The 12,498-nt window shown below is 35.6% G+C and overlaps 1 pseudogene; it reads right to left on the reverse strand.

Annotated features, from left to right (window-relative positions):
* Window positions 1-4,208: 4,208 nt before the first annotated feature.
* LOC120193487 lies at window positions 4,209-5,364 on the reverse strand (annotated as a pseudogene).
* Between the last annotated feature and the right edge of the window lie 7,134 nt (window positions 5,365-12,498).

Below are 12,498 nucleotides of genomic sequence, written 5' to 3' on the forward strand. Positions count from 1 at the left end.
ACCGGATTTGTCATATGAGGAGGAGCCCATTCAGATTTTAGAAAGAGATGAAAGAGTTCTTCGGAATAGGCGAATTCCAATGGTCAAAGTTCAGTGGAGTAATCGAGGCCCCTCAGAAGCTACTTGGGAGACATTGGAGTCAATGGAGGCTCAGTTTCCTCAACTATTCTCATAAGGTAAATTTCGAGGACGAAATTTCTTGTAGAGGGGGAGAATTGTAACAACCCGAATATTTACAAAATAATATTTAATTGAAATTGGACGTTAATTGTGAAAATTGGTGAAATTTAATGACTGAACTAAAATTTATGAAAAGTTATAGGCCATTTTATAAGTTGAAGGAAATTCAGGGACCAAGCCCTGAATTCCTCCAAGAAGTGTCGGCAGGCTTATAATTTAAGCGTGGTTTCTGATTGTAAATCAGAAAACACAATTGAGAATTTGCTCAATTTTCCTTCTCTCGTACCCTTACTTCCAAGCCCGATTCCGACGCCGTTCGACGTCCAATCGTAAAATTGAAACCACCGTTGTGTTCATCATCAAGCGAGGAACAAACCCTTGAAATTAATTGAAGTGAAACGCTGCCAAACGTCGGGAATTTTCAGTCAAAACATCGTCGTTTTTTTTAGCTCTATCGCCGGGAAAAACTTAAATTCACCGCCGATCGTTGTTCCGTTTACGACACCTCCTGCACCATCGTGTTCCTTGTGTCGTTGCGAGTCCGCCGGTGTCAACCTTGTTCGCCGTCGACGGCGGCGCGTGAGGAGGTGGAGCAGTCAAAGATTCGGCCGAGTTGAAATACGAGCTCTCCGCCGTTCAAAAATTTGAACCGATCGTTGTAAGTATCTCGAAATCGCTCAAAATAATTTTTAGAAATTTTTTCGGGAATTTTCCGACACCGTGGCACTGTTCACGCGCCGCACGCGCCGCCGCAGGGAGAGTGAGCTGCTGGAAAACCGGTTTGACCAGTTTTGAACCGGTTTGACCGGTTCGAACCGGTTTGACCGGTCTAAACCGGGTTGACCCAACCCGACTGTTGACCCGACCCGACTGTTGACCCGACCCGACCGTTGACCCGACCCGACCGTTGACCGTTGACCGTGACCGTTGACCGTTGACTTTCTTTGACTAAAACTTAAAATGGCTTTGACCGACCCTTAAACGACCGTAAATCTTTTCCGAGTATACCTATCCTGATAGTTTTCGACGTGCCAAATCCATTTCCGCAGTCCGTTTTGCCAAATTCAAACCCGAAGGTCTCCAAATAGACGGTCAAAGTGGTTGACTTTGACTTTCACCAAGAATCTGAATTTCCGAAAAGTCATACTTTATATTTTTCGACGTCCTGATTCCGTTTCCGCAATCTGTTTGGCCAAATTCAGACTTGAAATACCCCAAATTGATAGTCAAACTCGAAAAATGCTTATATACTTAAGAAGACTAGCTTTGAACAATTAAATAGGATTTGGGACTGATAGATTATTATTGTTTGAAGGTACAAGAGACTCTCCGGATCGTTCGACAGCTCGACCCAGCTCTTCTAGATCAGTTAAACCACGTGTGCCAGTATTCACCCGTTCGAAAATTGTAGCAGAGCGTGGTGAAACCAGCAATCAGTAAATTTGCTATTTGAACCTATTGTCGAGGTGTGTTCCCTACTTATTATTGAACTGTTTTATTGGTTTTAATATGTGGTACACCGAATTCATTGGCTATTATTTTATGGATGCACCAATTTAATGTGACAACTTATGGAATATGGCTGCTATCTAATTTTTGTTTTGAAATGGTATATGATTACCATGTTTTTGGATTTATGGAATTTATGTCACGGTGCAATTGAATTTTGGAATTGAAATACGATGGAATAGCTCTGATCAAGCTAAACTGGGCCTAATGTGACTCTTGAGGGCCCCAAGATGTTTCATTAGGTCGGCTTTCCTTTGCTGTGTGCTTAGGGTAAGCTATATGGACTTATTGACTTGGGCTTAAGGATACAAGCTTCATAGCCTATCCTTAAGTCGGCTTTCTTTTTGCTATGTGCATAAAGTAAGCTATATGGAAAATACTTTTGGGAACTACTGATGGTGTACCAGAAAAGGGTTTAAACTATGATTTTCAAAAAGTTATACTCTTTTACGAATTTGTGAGATTACTGGACTATGATTTGTACCTATTGTGATTTTATGGAAATGTTGGGACACACTGAGCCTAGCTCACCTTTTGAAAATGTTTTCCCCTTTCAGATACTGTTGGTTAGATACCTTGGTTCGAGCACTTGGAGGATCAACATATCTCTTGAAGTAAATCAAATTGTAATGTTTTTATCTGGCAAGTTGACTTTATTTTGGTGACATGGACCTTATTTTAAAATATCGGATTTTATAATGATAACTCTTTTGCTAATACTGCTCGGTTTATTGTGATATTGAATTTGAAGACATGTTTTAAATTAAATTATTATTTATTGGTACTATATTTACGAGTTGGATTTTGATAGTATAATTTGTTTATAATTTCATGTTATTTATAATGTGATTTTATATTGATGGAATAACGGTTTCGAAAAATGTCTTTAATAATCATAATGTGATCCACTAGACTTAGTCGAAACGCATAGGCCGGGTCTAGGGGGTTACATATCTTTACGATCGTTTTGGTGTTCACACAAAGACCCTCAGGACATTTTTTTTCTTATTGATTTGTCAGTGGTCACGTATAGTCAGATTCATTCTTTAATAAAAGATTGTTTACCGATATAATTAAAATTATGTAGTGAAGTAACATGCCAGATAGTTTGATTCGCTCATCACTTCTTTATCATTTTGTAAAGCATCTCGTTCAACGGAAACAATGATTTGTTATAAAGGTTATTATTTTATGTATGAGTCTTTTATGACTATTATCTATATTTTTCTTTATCTTTGGGTACGTTGTAGTTCCGATTCCCTCTATTATTTTTATTATATTTTAGGTTAATAATTGAAGAGAATGAAAAGTGAAAAGAATGAAGCATTTTGGACCACGAAAAAGGGCAGTAATTAACCCATGAAAACATAATTTTTTGGTTATTTTGGCTTCCAAATTGGGATTATACATCATTTTCATAGTACCCATAAACCTAGAAAAGTTTGAAAATAAATTTCTTCTTCATGGTTGGCGTTGTTTTGGTCTTTGGGGACTGTTACGTCCCACGCGGAAATGGGAAGAGAAACAACAAAAATTAAACTGAAATCATACGTCTGGGCAAAGAAAATTGACGACTCTCCAAGTCTTGTCGGTAGGGTTTCGTTCAACATTTCCTGCTGCCTCTCTCTATATTCATAATTCTCAACTAGGGTTTGGTGCCAACTTTTCAAGAATTAAATAAAATCATTTATTTCTTTTGTTATGATCTATGCCTATGTTATTATCTATATTCAGAGTTTATAGTTATTCTAGAGGTGGTAAATGGGTCATTCAGGTCATGCCATTTTGGTTTGAGACTTGATTTGGGTTGAATTTGGATTGGGCCGAGTCATTTCGGGTTCAGTTTTAATTCGGGTTAATGGAGAGTTGAATATGGTATGGTCAAAATCAGATCAGTTGGTTTTTTGGTTGGGTCAATATCAAATCGGTTGATTTTTTAGTTGAGTTAATATTGGATTGATCGATTTTTGGGTCAGATCAATATCAGATTGAATAGTTTCGGTTCGGGTCAATATTTAGATTTTCGGGTTAATTTGTGTTAAGTATGAGTCCAACCAAGTATATATAAAATTAGGGTAAAGTATAGTAATGATCATTGAACTTTTCTAAAGCTTTCATTTAGGTCACCCAACTTTTAAAACTTACAATACATCCTCCCAACATTTAGTCCATTTGCAATATGGTCCCCCAACAGTTACGTCGGGGACCATATTGCAAACGGACTAAATGTTGGGAGACCATATTGCAAATGGACTAAATGTTGGGGGACTGTATTGCAAGTTTTAAAAGTTGGGGGACCTAAATGAAAGCCTTAAAAAATTTCAGTGACCATTACTATACTTTACCCAAATAATAATTATATATGCCAAAATTAACAATTTCGGTTAAGTTGAAGAGGATTAAAGAAGAGTTATAGTTACAATTACAACCACTTTTCGAATATTAAAATGGCAAAATATCAGGATAAAATCATACATCCTTTGCCACGTTGGAGAAGGAAAAAAAAACACAATGTCCTAACAAAAACATAGATTGATCTTCGTTCCCCTTATAGAATGCTCCCGAGATTAGTGATGAAGAGCAGTAGAAGTAAAGCTGCCCACCATCTTCCTACCAATGGGTTTAAACCATTTGCTTTGTTCTTGCAAACCAGCTTGTGATCATGGTAACTGCATACTGCTTGATTCCTGAAATCATCAACAACAAAGCCTTGAATTCACAATTGATCAATCAAAAGGAGATTACACACTACAATATTCAACCACGTAAGTTTGTGTCAATATAACTTTGAAAAAGGGTTGTTGAACGGAATAATGATTTCATTGACTTCATTCTCCAAATTATAGGTAAGTTTCGATATAAATTCCGGGAAAAATAACGAACCGAGTTGAGCAGAAGATGATGACATAATCTGCTCTAGAACAGGTGAAAATACTGGTGGGGTCATCATATGCATAACTATAAGAAGTAGGGCATGCAGACTTGAACGTCTTGGAATAATACGTAGGTTGATAAGTGGAAGGGTTTCCATGGGTTCCTCTGCAACAATACTCATCTGTGTTGAACACATCGCATGCGCTTCGGCAAGCGATAACCTTCCCATTGGCCTTGACAGCTAGCTCGAAAGGGCAATTTCGCCTCAGGTCGGAGTTGCATCCAACAGTGGAGCAATTTCCCTTACCTTTTAACGGTGTGACAGATATGGGCACATTAAATCCATTGACGAGACTAACATCGTAAAAATCAAGAGCAGCGAGCGTAAACTCAGCGAGTGATGTCGGGGTTTTGCCGGCAGCTCCGTACTTAAGGGTTTCGCCACAGTCCCCTGTCTGGCATGGACCATTTCCATTGCTGTCGAACTTGCAACCGCTTCGACCCCATATGCGACCACTCCAGCCAGCAGGGGCGTTGAAGACATTGTGGTTTCAATTCAATACCTCCACCATTAAAGCTTTCACCGGGGATAATCCCAGGCCAGATAGTTTCCTTGCAGTTGTTTATTATGGTGAAGGTTCTTGCACATTCATAGAGTTGTATCCCTGCCGAAAAGCACTATTGAAATCCGAAAGAACACCTAAATGTAGCCATGTATCATGTAAATAAGAGGGGAGAAATTATGAATTACCTGATGAAAGCAATAGCAGTGTGAATAGAAGAGGTGAAACCAGATCCATTGGTTAGAAGATTGAGATTACAGTGAGTAGGGAGGAAAGGTAATTCCATGATTAGAGGCTACACGATTCTTTTCCTAATCCTTTCCCGCAAGTTTATACAGCTTCCAATCCTTATTGCCACGATATCCGCATCTACGGTATAGGCTACTCATCAGTACATTTTCCATCACTATAAAAATAAGGGTAAAGTATAGTAATAGTCACTGAAATTTTTTAAATCTTTCATTTAGGTCCCCCAACTTTTAAAACTTGCAATACAGTCCCCCAACATTCAGTCCGTTTGTAATATGGTCCCCCAACATATAGTTCGTTTACTATACATTACCCATAAAATTATTGATATATTCCTATAAGAAAAAAAAATGTATTTTTGTTTGTTAATCTTATCATTTAGGTTCAAGTTCAACTTTTAAACATTAATGTTTCAAATTACACTATCATTTATGGATGATGATTTGACCCAAACCTATAAGACATATTTTATTTTGTGACTTGAATTTCATATTGATCTAACATGAAAAGTTTGTAGTGCAACTTATTTGGTATAGAATTAAATTATAAATTATAAATTTTATTCTCAGTTAAACTTTTTAATTAGATGTTTGATGTCTAATTATAAATATAATATTTATTCAATTGTAAAAAATAATATAATAATTATATTTGAATGAATATTTATATAAATAATTTTTAAATAATTTAAAAGTTATTGGATCAGATACAAAGAGGATATTTTAAATGAAGAAATGTTATATTGAACCATTTAACTATTACTAAAGGCTAATGGTTAACTAATATTATAATACACAAAGGAAATAAAATATGTATCATTTTACAATTTATCAAATTATTAAAAATAGATAATAATAATAATAATAATAATAATAATAATAAATTATTCATTTACTTAGAATCAATTATCGGGTTAAAATTGGATAGAAGTCCAATTTGGATCGGTATGAGTAAATTAAATTTGTGTTGTTTTCGATTAAGGTTGTTTTTCGTTCGAGTTACTTTCAGTTCTGATTGCTTTTAATTCAACTAAAATTTAGGTTGATTTCGGTTCGATTTAATTTATTTTGGGTTTCAGATCAATTATAGGTCATCATATTCGGGTCTATATCGAATCTCGAATCGGATAAATTGATTTGAGTAATTGGATACGGTCAACTTTGTGAAGTCTAATTCTAATAATATTATTTTTAGAGTTTTGAATTTAGATTTTCCTTTTAAAAATATTATCTTACCATTACATCCAATTAATATAAATAATAAAAAAATCATTTGATACAATCTCAACATTTGTTTTCTAATGAGGTAACAACATGGTTTTCAGAACCGGACCGGTTAGCGAACCGATTATACTACCGGTTCATTGGTTTAACCGGTCGTACCGGTCCGACCGATCGGAAGAACCGGACGACATCATAATTATTTAAAAAATTAAATAAAATACAAAAAATATTTAATAAAAAATAATTTTTTATATCACAATTCATATTCAAAGCAAGTCATAACATATATAAGTTAAAAACCATAAAATCAAGTGAAACAAAATGATTCAAATTAACTACAACATAATATTTAAGGTAAAACATATTAAATAATAAATATAATTATATAACTATAATTAAAAAATATATTTGGGGCTAAAAAAATCATAACAAAATGATATTGTTTGGTTTAATTTTTTTTAAAAAACAATCTCACATGGCTAAGAAACATAGAAGATCATCCCAACTAACTTATATAAATAATAGAGGTAATTTGACATTCAAAATCATGGAGCTTGTTGGTGAGCATTGAGTGAACTATTCTTTTACTTCAATTAAGCTCGAATTTTAAGCTTCAATCGAGCTTCTAAATTTTTTTTTGAGTTCAAGTTTCAATATTATATTTCGAGTTCAAGTTAAACTTCATAATTTTTAGCTCGTGAGTTTGAGTCGAGTTGAGTTTACTTTTAAATTTTTCAAGTTCGAGTCGAGTTCAGCAATACTCGAGTTCGACTTGGCTCGTTTAACAAACGACGTCGTTTGGTTTAATTTTTTTAAAAAACAAAAACAAAAAATGCGATTTTTTCCGGTTTTCAGCCGGTCCGGTTTGAACGGTTCAACGGTTCTGACCGGTTCACTAGTAGTGGTTCAACCGGTTTAGATTAAACCGGACTAGACAACGATTTCCAATTGAACCGATTGAACCGGCCGGTCCGATCCATTTTCAAAATAGAGGGTAACAATAAGGACGTACATGGAGGTGATTGACTATTCTCCAACACTGTATTTTGAAAAGAAAGAGAAAAAATGAAGAATTTTTAATTTTTATGGGTGGATCGTAGGTTGCTAAGTTTTATATTTTTGTAGGGTGTAATAATTATAAAAAAAAGAGTATTATTATTATTTTTCTTTCATGTCAAATGATGGTATTACTAGTAAACATATATTGATTAGATCAATAAAAAGAGGATTTGTGTTAAATAAAACAACGGTGAGCATATCGAATTTGATAAGCAAAAGAGAGTTTAATTTCATTGGCAAAACGAATTTGAGAAATATAGAGAATCGAATTTAATGTGACACAAATTAATTAAGAGATAATTGAGGAAAGTGAGAAACCAGTTTGATTAGAAGAGTGAAGCTTTTCCACTTTGAGTAGATTTTTACTAAGTTTCATTTGTAATCAAACATATATTCTTATAAATAGATACTTCGGCTTAAGGTTAGAATTAAATTTTATTTCTCTAAATTCTCATATATTCTTCTTTGATATTTATGAAATTCTCTTCTTATGTTCATGTTTTTACCCAAAAGAGTTTTTCACATGAAATATTAGTGATTTTTTTTTGCGACCGTTTTACATTTGTTATTACCGTGTTTTCATCGTAACAAATGTTATTATTATATACTTTGTTTATTGTTTGAGATTGGACACTTTAATATTGTAGGTTTTTTAATGAATTTTATTTTTTAAAATTTACAATGAATTTTATTGAATATTTATAATTTTTTTTTATATTTTTTAGAATTTATTTTATATTTATGTTACCTTTGTTATTCCAGTAATCTATAATTTTGAAAATTACCATTTTTATCATTGTATATGTATCAGTGCAACATAATGTTGTAGTCCATATAAGGCATAATGCTAAAATTAACCCCAACATTTATCAAAATGGTAATTTATCCCTATTCTATTTTTTGGAACATTTTGGTCCTATCGTTTTATTTTAGGGTAAAAATACCCCTAAAATTTGACAGAATAATCTCTTTATCCCTTATTCATTTTTTTAGGTCATTTTAGGCCTCAACGTTTCATTTTAAGTTAAAAAAAAAACTCTTATTTTGGAGTGTGAATCGTATGTCAACTAATGATTTTAAAACATATATATGATTTTTGTCCCAAAATGAAATGTTGAGACAAAATGCTTTAAAAATAATAGCTGGCAAAATGATTATTTAGGTAAACGTGGAGGCTATTTTTAAAATTATGCCTCCGTATAACAGTTTGTCTCTCAAGCTTTTTGGATGAAGTTGTTTGTGGTTACAAATGAATATCTAGAATTTCAACTTTGGGATTGTCACACTGTAGCTGATTTGATGTTTTGCATTGTAAAATAGGCTTATTTTTAGGACGTTGATCAAATCGAATTCAATGGAATGTAGTATGACGATGATAACTCGAAGAATCTAAGTAATGCTAATACTTGCTACTATCTGTTTGATAAAATGACAAGTAGCTTTATACAACACAAACATTAGTCTTGAAATGCTTTCTTACATGGGATAACAATTTTGGGGGGGGGGTACACCTAAAATGGTTGAAAACTGTTCTTCCTCAGCTTGAGATTTTGTCCAGTGCATGTAAATATAAGCTTGAGAAACTACTAAGACTTCATTCTTTAGAAGCTTTCCAGATCTTCTTTTGTATTCAATAGTTTTAGCTCTTAGTACTGGTTCTTATTAGTGGTTACAAAATTCTCAGTTTTAGCTAAGACAGTAGCTGAGAGTTTAGTTCTATGTAGGTATACCTGAATGTAGAATTCTAGACATACATGTCTTTGTTTCCAATAGTTTGCAGTGGTTCCTTGGTTAACTTCTGTAACACCCGAATAAGCTCTGTTGGTAATGCTCAATCCCACATAGTGTTGGAAACACTATTGGGAATGGTATTTAAGGCTTGACATTCCACTTCCTTGTTGAGTGATAGAGAACAAGGGGGGCTCTCGCGCACCGCCGCCGCCGTCCGTCCGTCTCGTCTCGTCTCGTCTCAGCACGGCACGGCACGGCACGGCTCGGCTCGTGGTCGTGGTCGTGGTCGTGGTCGTGGTCGTGGTCGTGGTTCATCTAGACGTTTCAGCTGTTACAAATAAGAGGTTTAATCCTGAAATTTTATGGACGATTTTAACCCTATTTCTAGCCTATAAATAGAGTGCTATATTCAGCTTCTCAACTCACTCCAAAACATTTACAATTCACTTACAAAGTGTTTTCTAAAGTTCTCTCTGTGAGTTCTCTCTGAGTGCTTTCCGATCAGAAGTGCAATACCACCAGCAGTCCACTCCGGTTTCGGGTGTACGGAATTCGAAGCGACCGTGTTAACCTCGGGGAACGGTCCGCCTACTGCAGCGATTACACACATCGAGGCGAATTCGTTTCTAAGGCAGTGGTTCTTACCACGACACGGTTTACGAATCTGTTCTTCTTAATTACTGTTTATATTTTCAGTCAGTGCTAACGGTGTAGTTTTGCAGTTCATATATCCAACAATTTAGAAACGAATTTCCATAAACTGCAATCATGTCGACACCTTTGAGCAAACTCATTCCCGATCTTTCCAAGCTCGATGCACTTGATGGAAAGAACTATAGAAGGTGGTCCCAAAGAATTATGATATTCTTCGAGCAACTTGATCTTGATTACGTGTTGCTCAAGCCACCACCTACCATGCCACCAACCCCAGCTGTCGGTAATGATGCGGATGCGATCCTCAATGATGATGCCTTAGCAACTGCCGCCGCCGCTCTCGCTACCTACGAGAAATACGAGAAGGATAACAAGACGGTACGAGGACATTTGCTCAGCCACATGTCAAATAAACTATTTGATATGTTCCTTAGAGAAAGGAGTGCCAAGGCAATATGGGACACTCTCGACAAGAAGTATGGTGTGGATGATGCGGGGATCAAGAAGTACGTTGTCGACGAATGGCTCAAATTCCAGATGACAGACGACAAACCAATAATGGATCAAGTCCATGACTATGAGAACTTAGTCGCTGACATCATCGCTGAAGGGATGCAAATGTGTGAGGTGCTGCAAGCCAATGTACTCATTGAGAAGCTGCCCAAGTCCTGGTCCGATTACCGCAACTCTCTTAAGTATAAGAAGAGAGACATTTCGCTTGAAGAACTTGTGGGCCATATGAAGATTGAAGAAGCCAACCGTTTAAAAGATAAGCTTACTAATTCTATGAGTAATTTATCTTTTAGAGCTAACTTGGTTGAGTCTAAATTTAAGAAGATCATGAAACGTGGGAATCAAGACAAAAAGACGAAACCACATAAGGCTACCAACTTCAAGAAGTCAGGAAAGGCCAAACCGGAAGGAAAGACGTTCAAGTGTTATGTCTGCGGTTTACCTGGCCACAAAGCTTACCAATGCCAACACCGCTCAGACCGCCAGAATGACAACAAGCCACAGATGCACGTTGTAGAAGAAGATGATGAGATCATTGCTGCGGTGGTCTCAGAAGTTAATCTGGTGGAGAACAGTTCAGAATGGGTAGTTGACACTGGCGCTTCGAAGCATTTCTGTGCAAGGAAGGAGTTTTTCACCGAGTTCGAGGATGGAAACACTGGTGAACGTGTGTACATGGGGAACTCTAGCAGCTCTGAAGTGCTAGGCAAAGGCAAGGTTTTACTCAAGCTGACTTCTGGTAAAACTCTGGCTTTAAATAATGTTCTGTATGTACCTGCCTTGCGTAGAAATTTGATAAGTGGTGGGCTTCTGAATAAGGCAGGCATTAAGTTAGTTTTTGAGGCAGATAAACTTGTACTTTCCCGAAATGGTGATTATGTGGGGAAAGGGTTTTTAAGCAATGGTTTATTTGTCATAGAAACTCAATTTAATGAAAATAAAGCTACCACTTCTGCTTATATTGTTGAATCCATTGATATGTGGCATGCTAGATTAGGACACGTGAATATTCATGCTTTAAAGAAATTAATGAATATGAATGTTCTGCCTAAACTAGACACAACTAGCTTTAACAAATGTGAGATTTGTGTAGAAGCTAAGCATACTAGACCTCACTTTAAGACTGTTTCTAATAGAAAGACTGAACTGTTAGAACTTATTCATACTGATCTAACAGATTTTAGAAACACTGAAAGTAAAGGAGGAAAACACTACTACATAACTTTTGTAGATGATTATTCAAGATATACAAAAGTTTATCTCCTAAGAACTAAAGATGAAGCTGAAAACTTCTTTCTTATTTATAAGGCAGAAGTTGAAAATCAGTTAGATAGGAGAATCAAACGGGTTAGATCTGATAGAGGTGGTGAATATGGATCTAATTTCTTAAAAGATATTTGTGAAAAGAATGGCATAATTCATGAAACATCAGCCCCCTATTTTCCTCAACAGAATGATATAGCCGAAAGGAAAAATAGAACTTTAAAAGAGATGATGAATTCTTTACTAATAAGTTCCGGGTTATCTGATAACATATGGGGGGAGGCCATTCTATCGGCAACTCATATCTTGAACCGAGTTCCTCATAAGAAATTAGATTCTACCCCATATGAATTGTGGAAAAGATACGCTCCTAATTTACAATACCTGAAAGTGTGGGGGTGTCTGGCTAAAGTGGGCTTGCCAGACTTTAAGAAGTCCACCATCGGACCTAAAACCGTTGATGCAGTGTTTATAGGGTATACTACGAATAGTGCTGCATACAGATTCATGCTTTTACAAGATTATTCTATTTGTGAATCAAGAGATGTTGTTTTCTTTGAAAATACTTTTCCTTTAAAGGAACTGAGAATAAATATTGAAACACAAATAGAATATATTCCATCAACTTCTTCTAGTAATCCTGCTAGGTCTTTTGAACAAATTGATTTTGAGCCTAGAAG

Source organism: Hibiscus syriacus, unplaced genomic scaffold (assembly GCF_006381635.1).
Source record: "Hibiscus syriacus cultivar Baekdansim isolate YM2019G1 unplaced genomic scaffold, ASM638163v2 tig00116996_pilon, whole genome shotgun sequence".
Lineage (NCBI taxonomy): Eukaryota > Viridiplantae > Streptophyta > Magnoliopsida > Malvales > Malvaceae > Hibiscus > Hibiscus syriacus.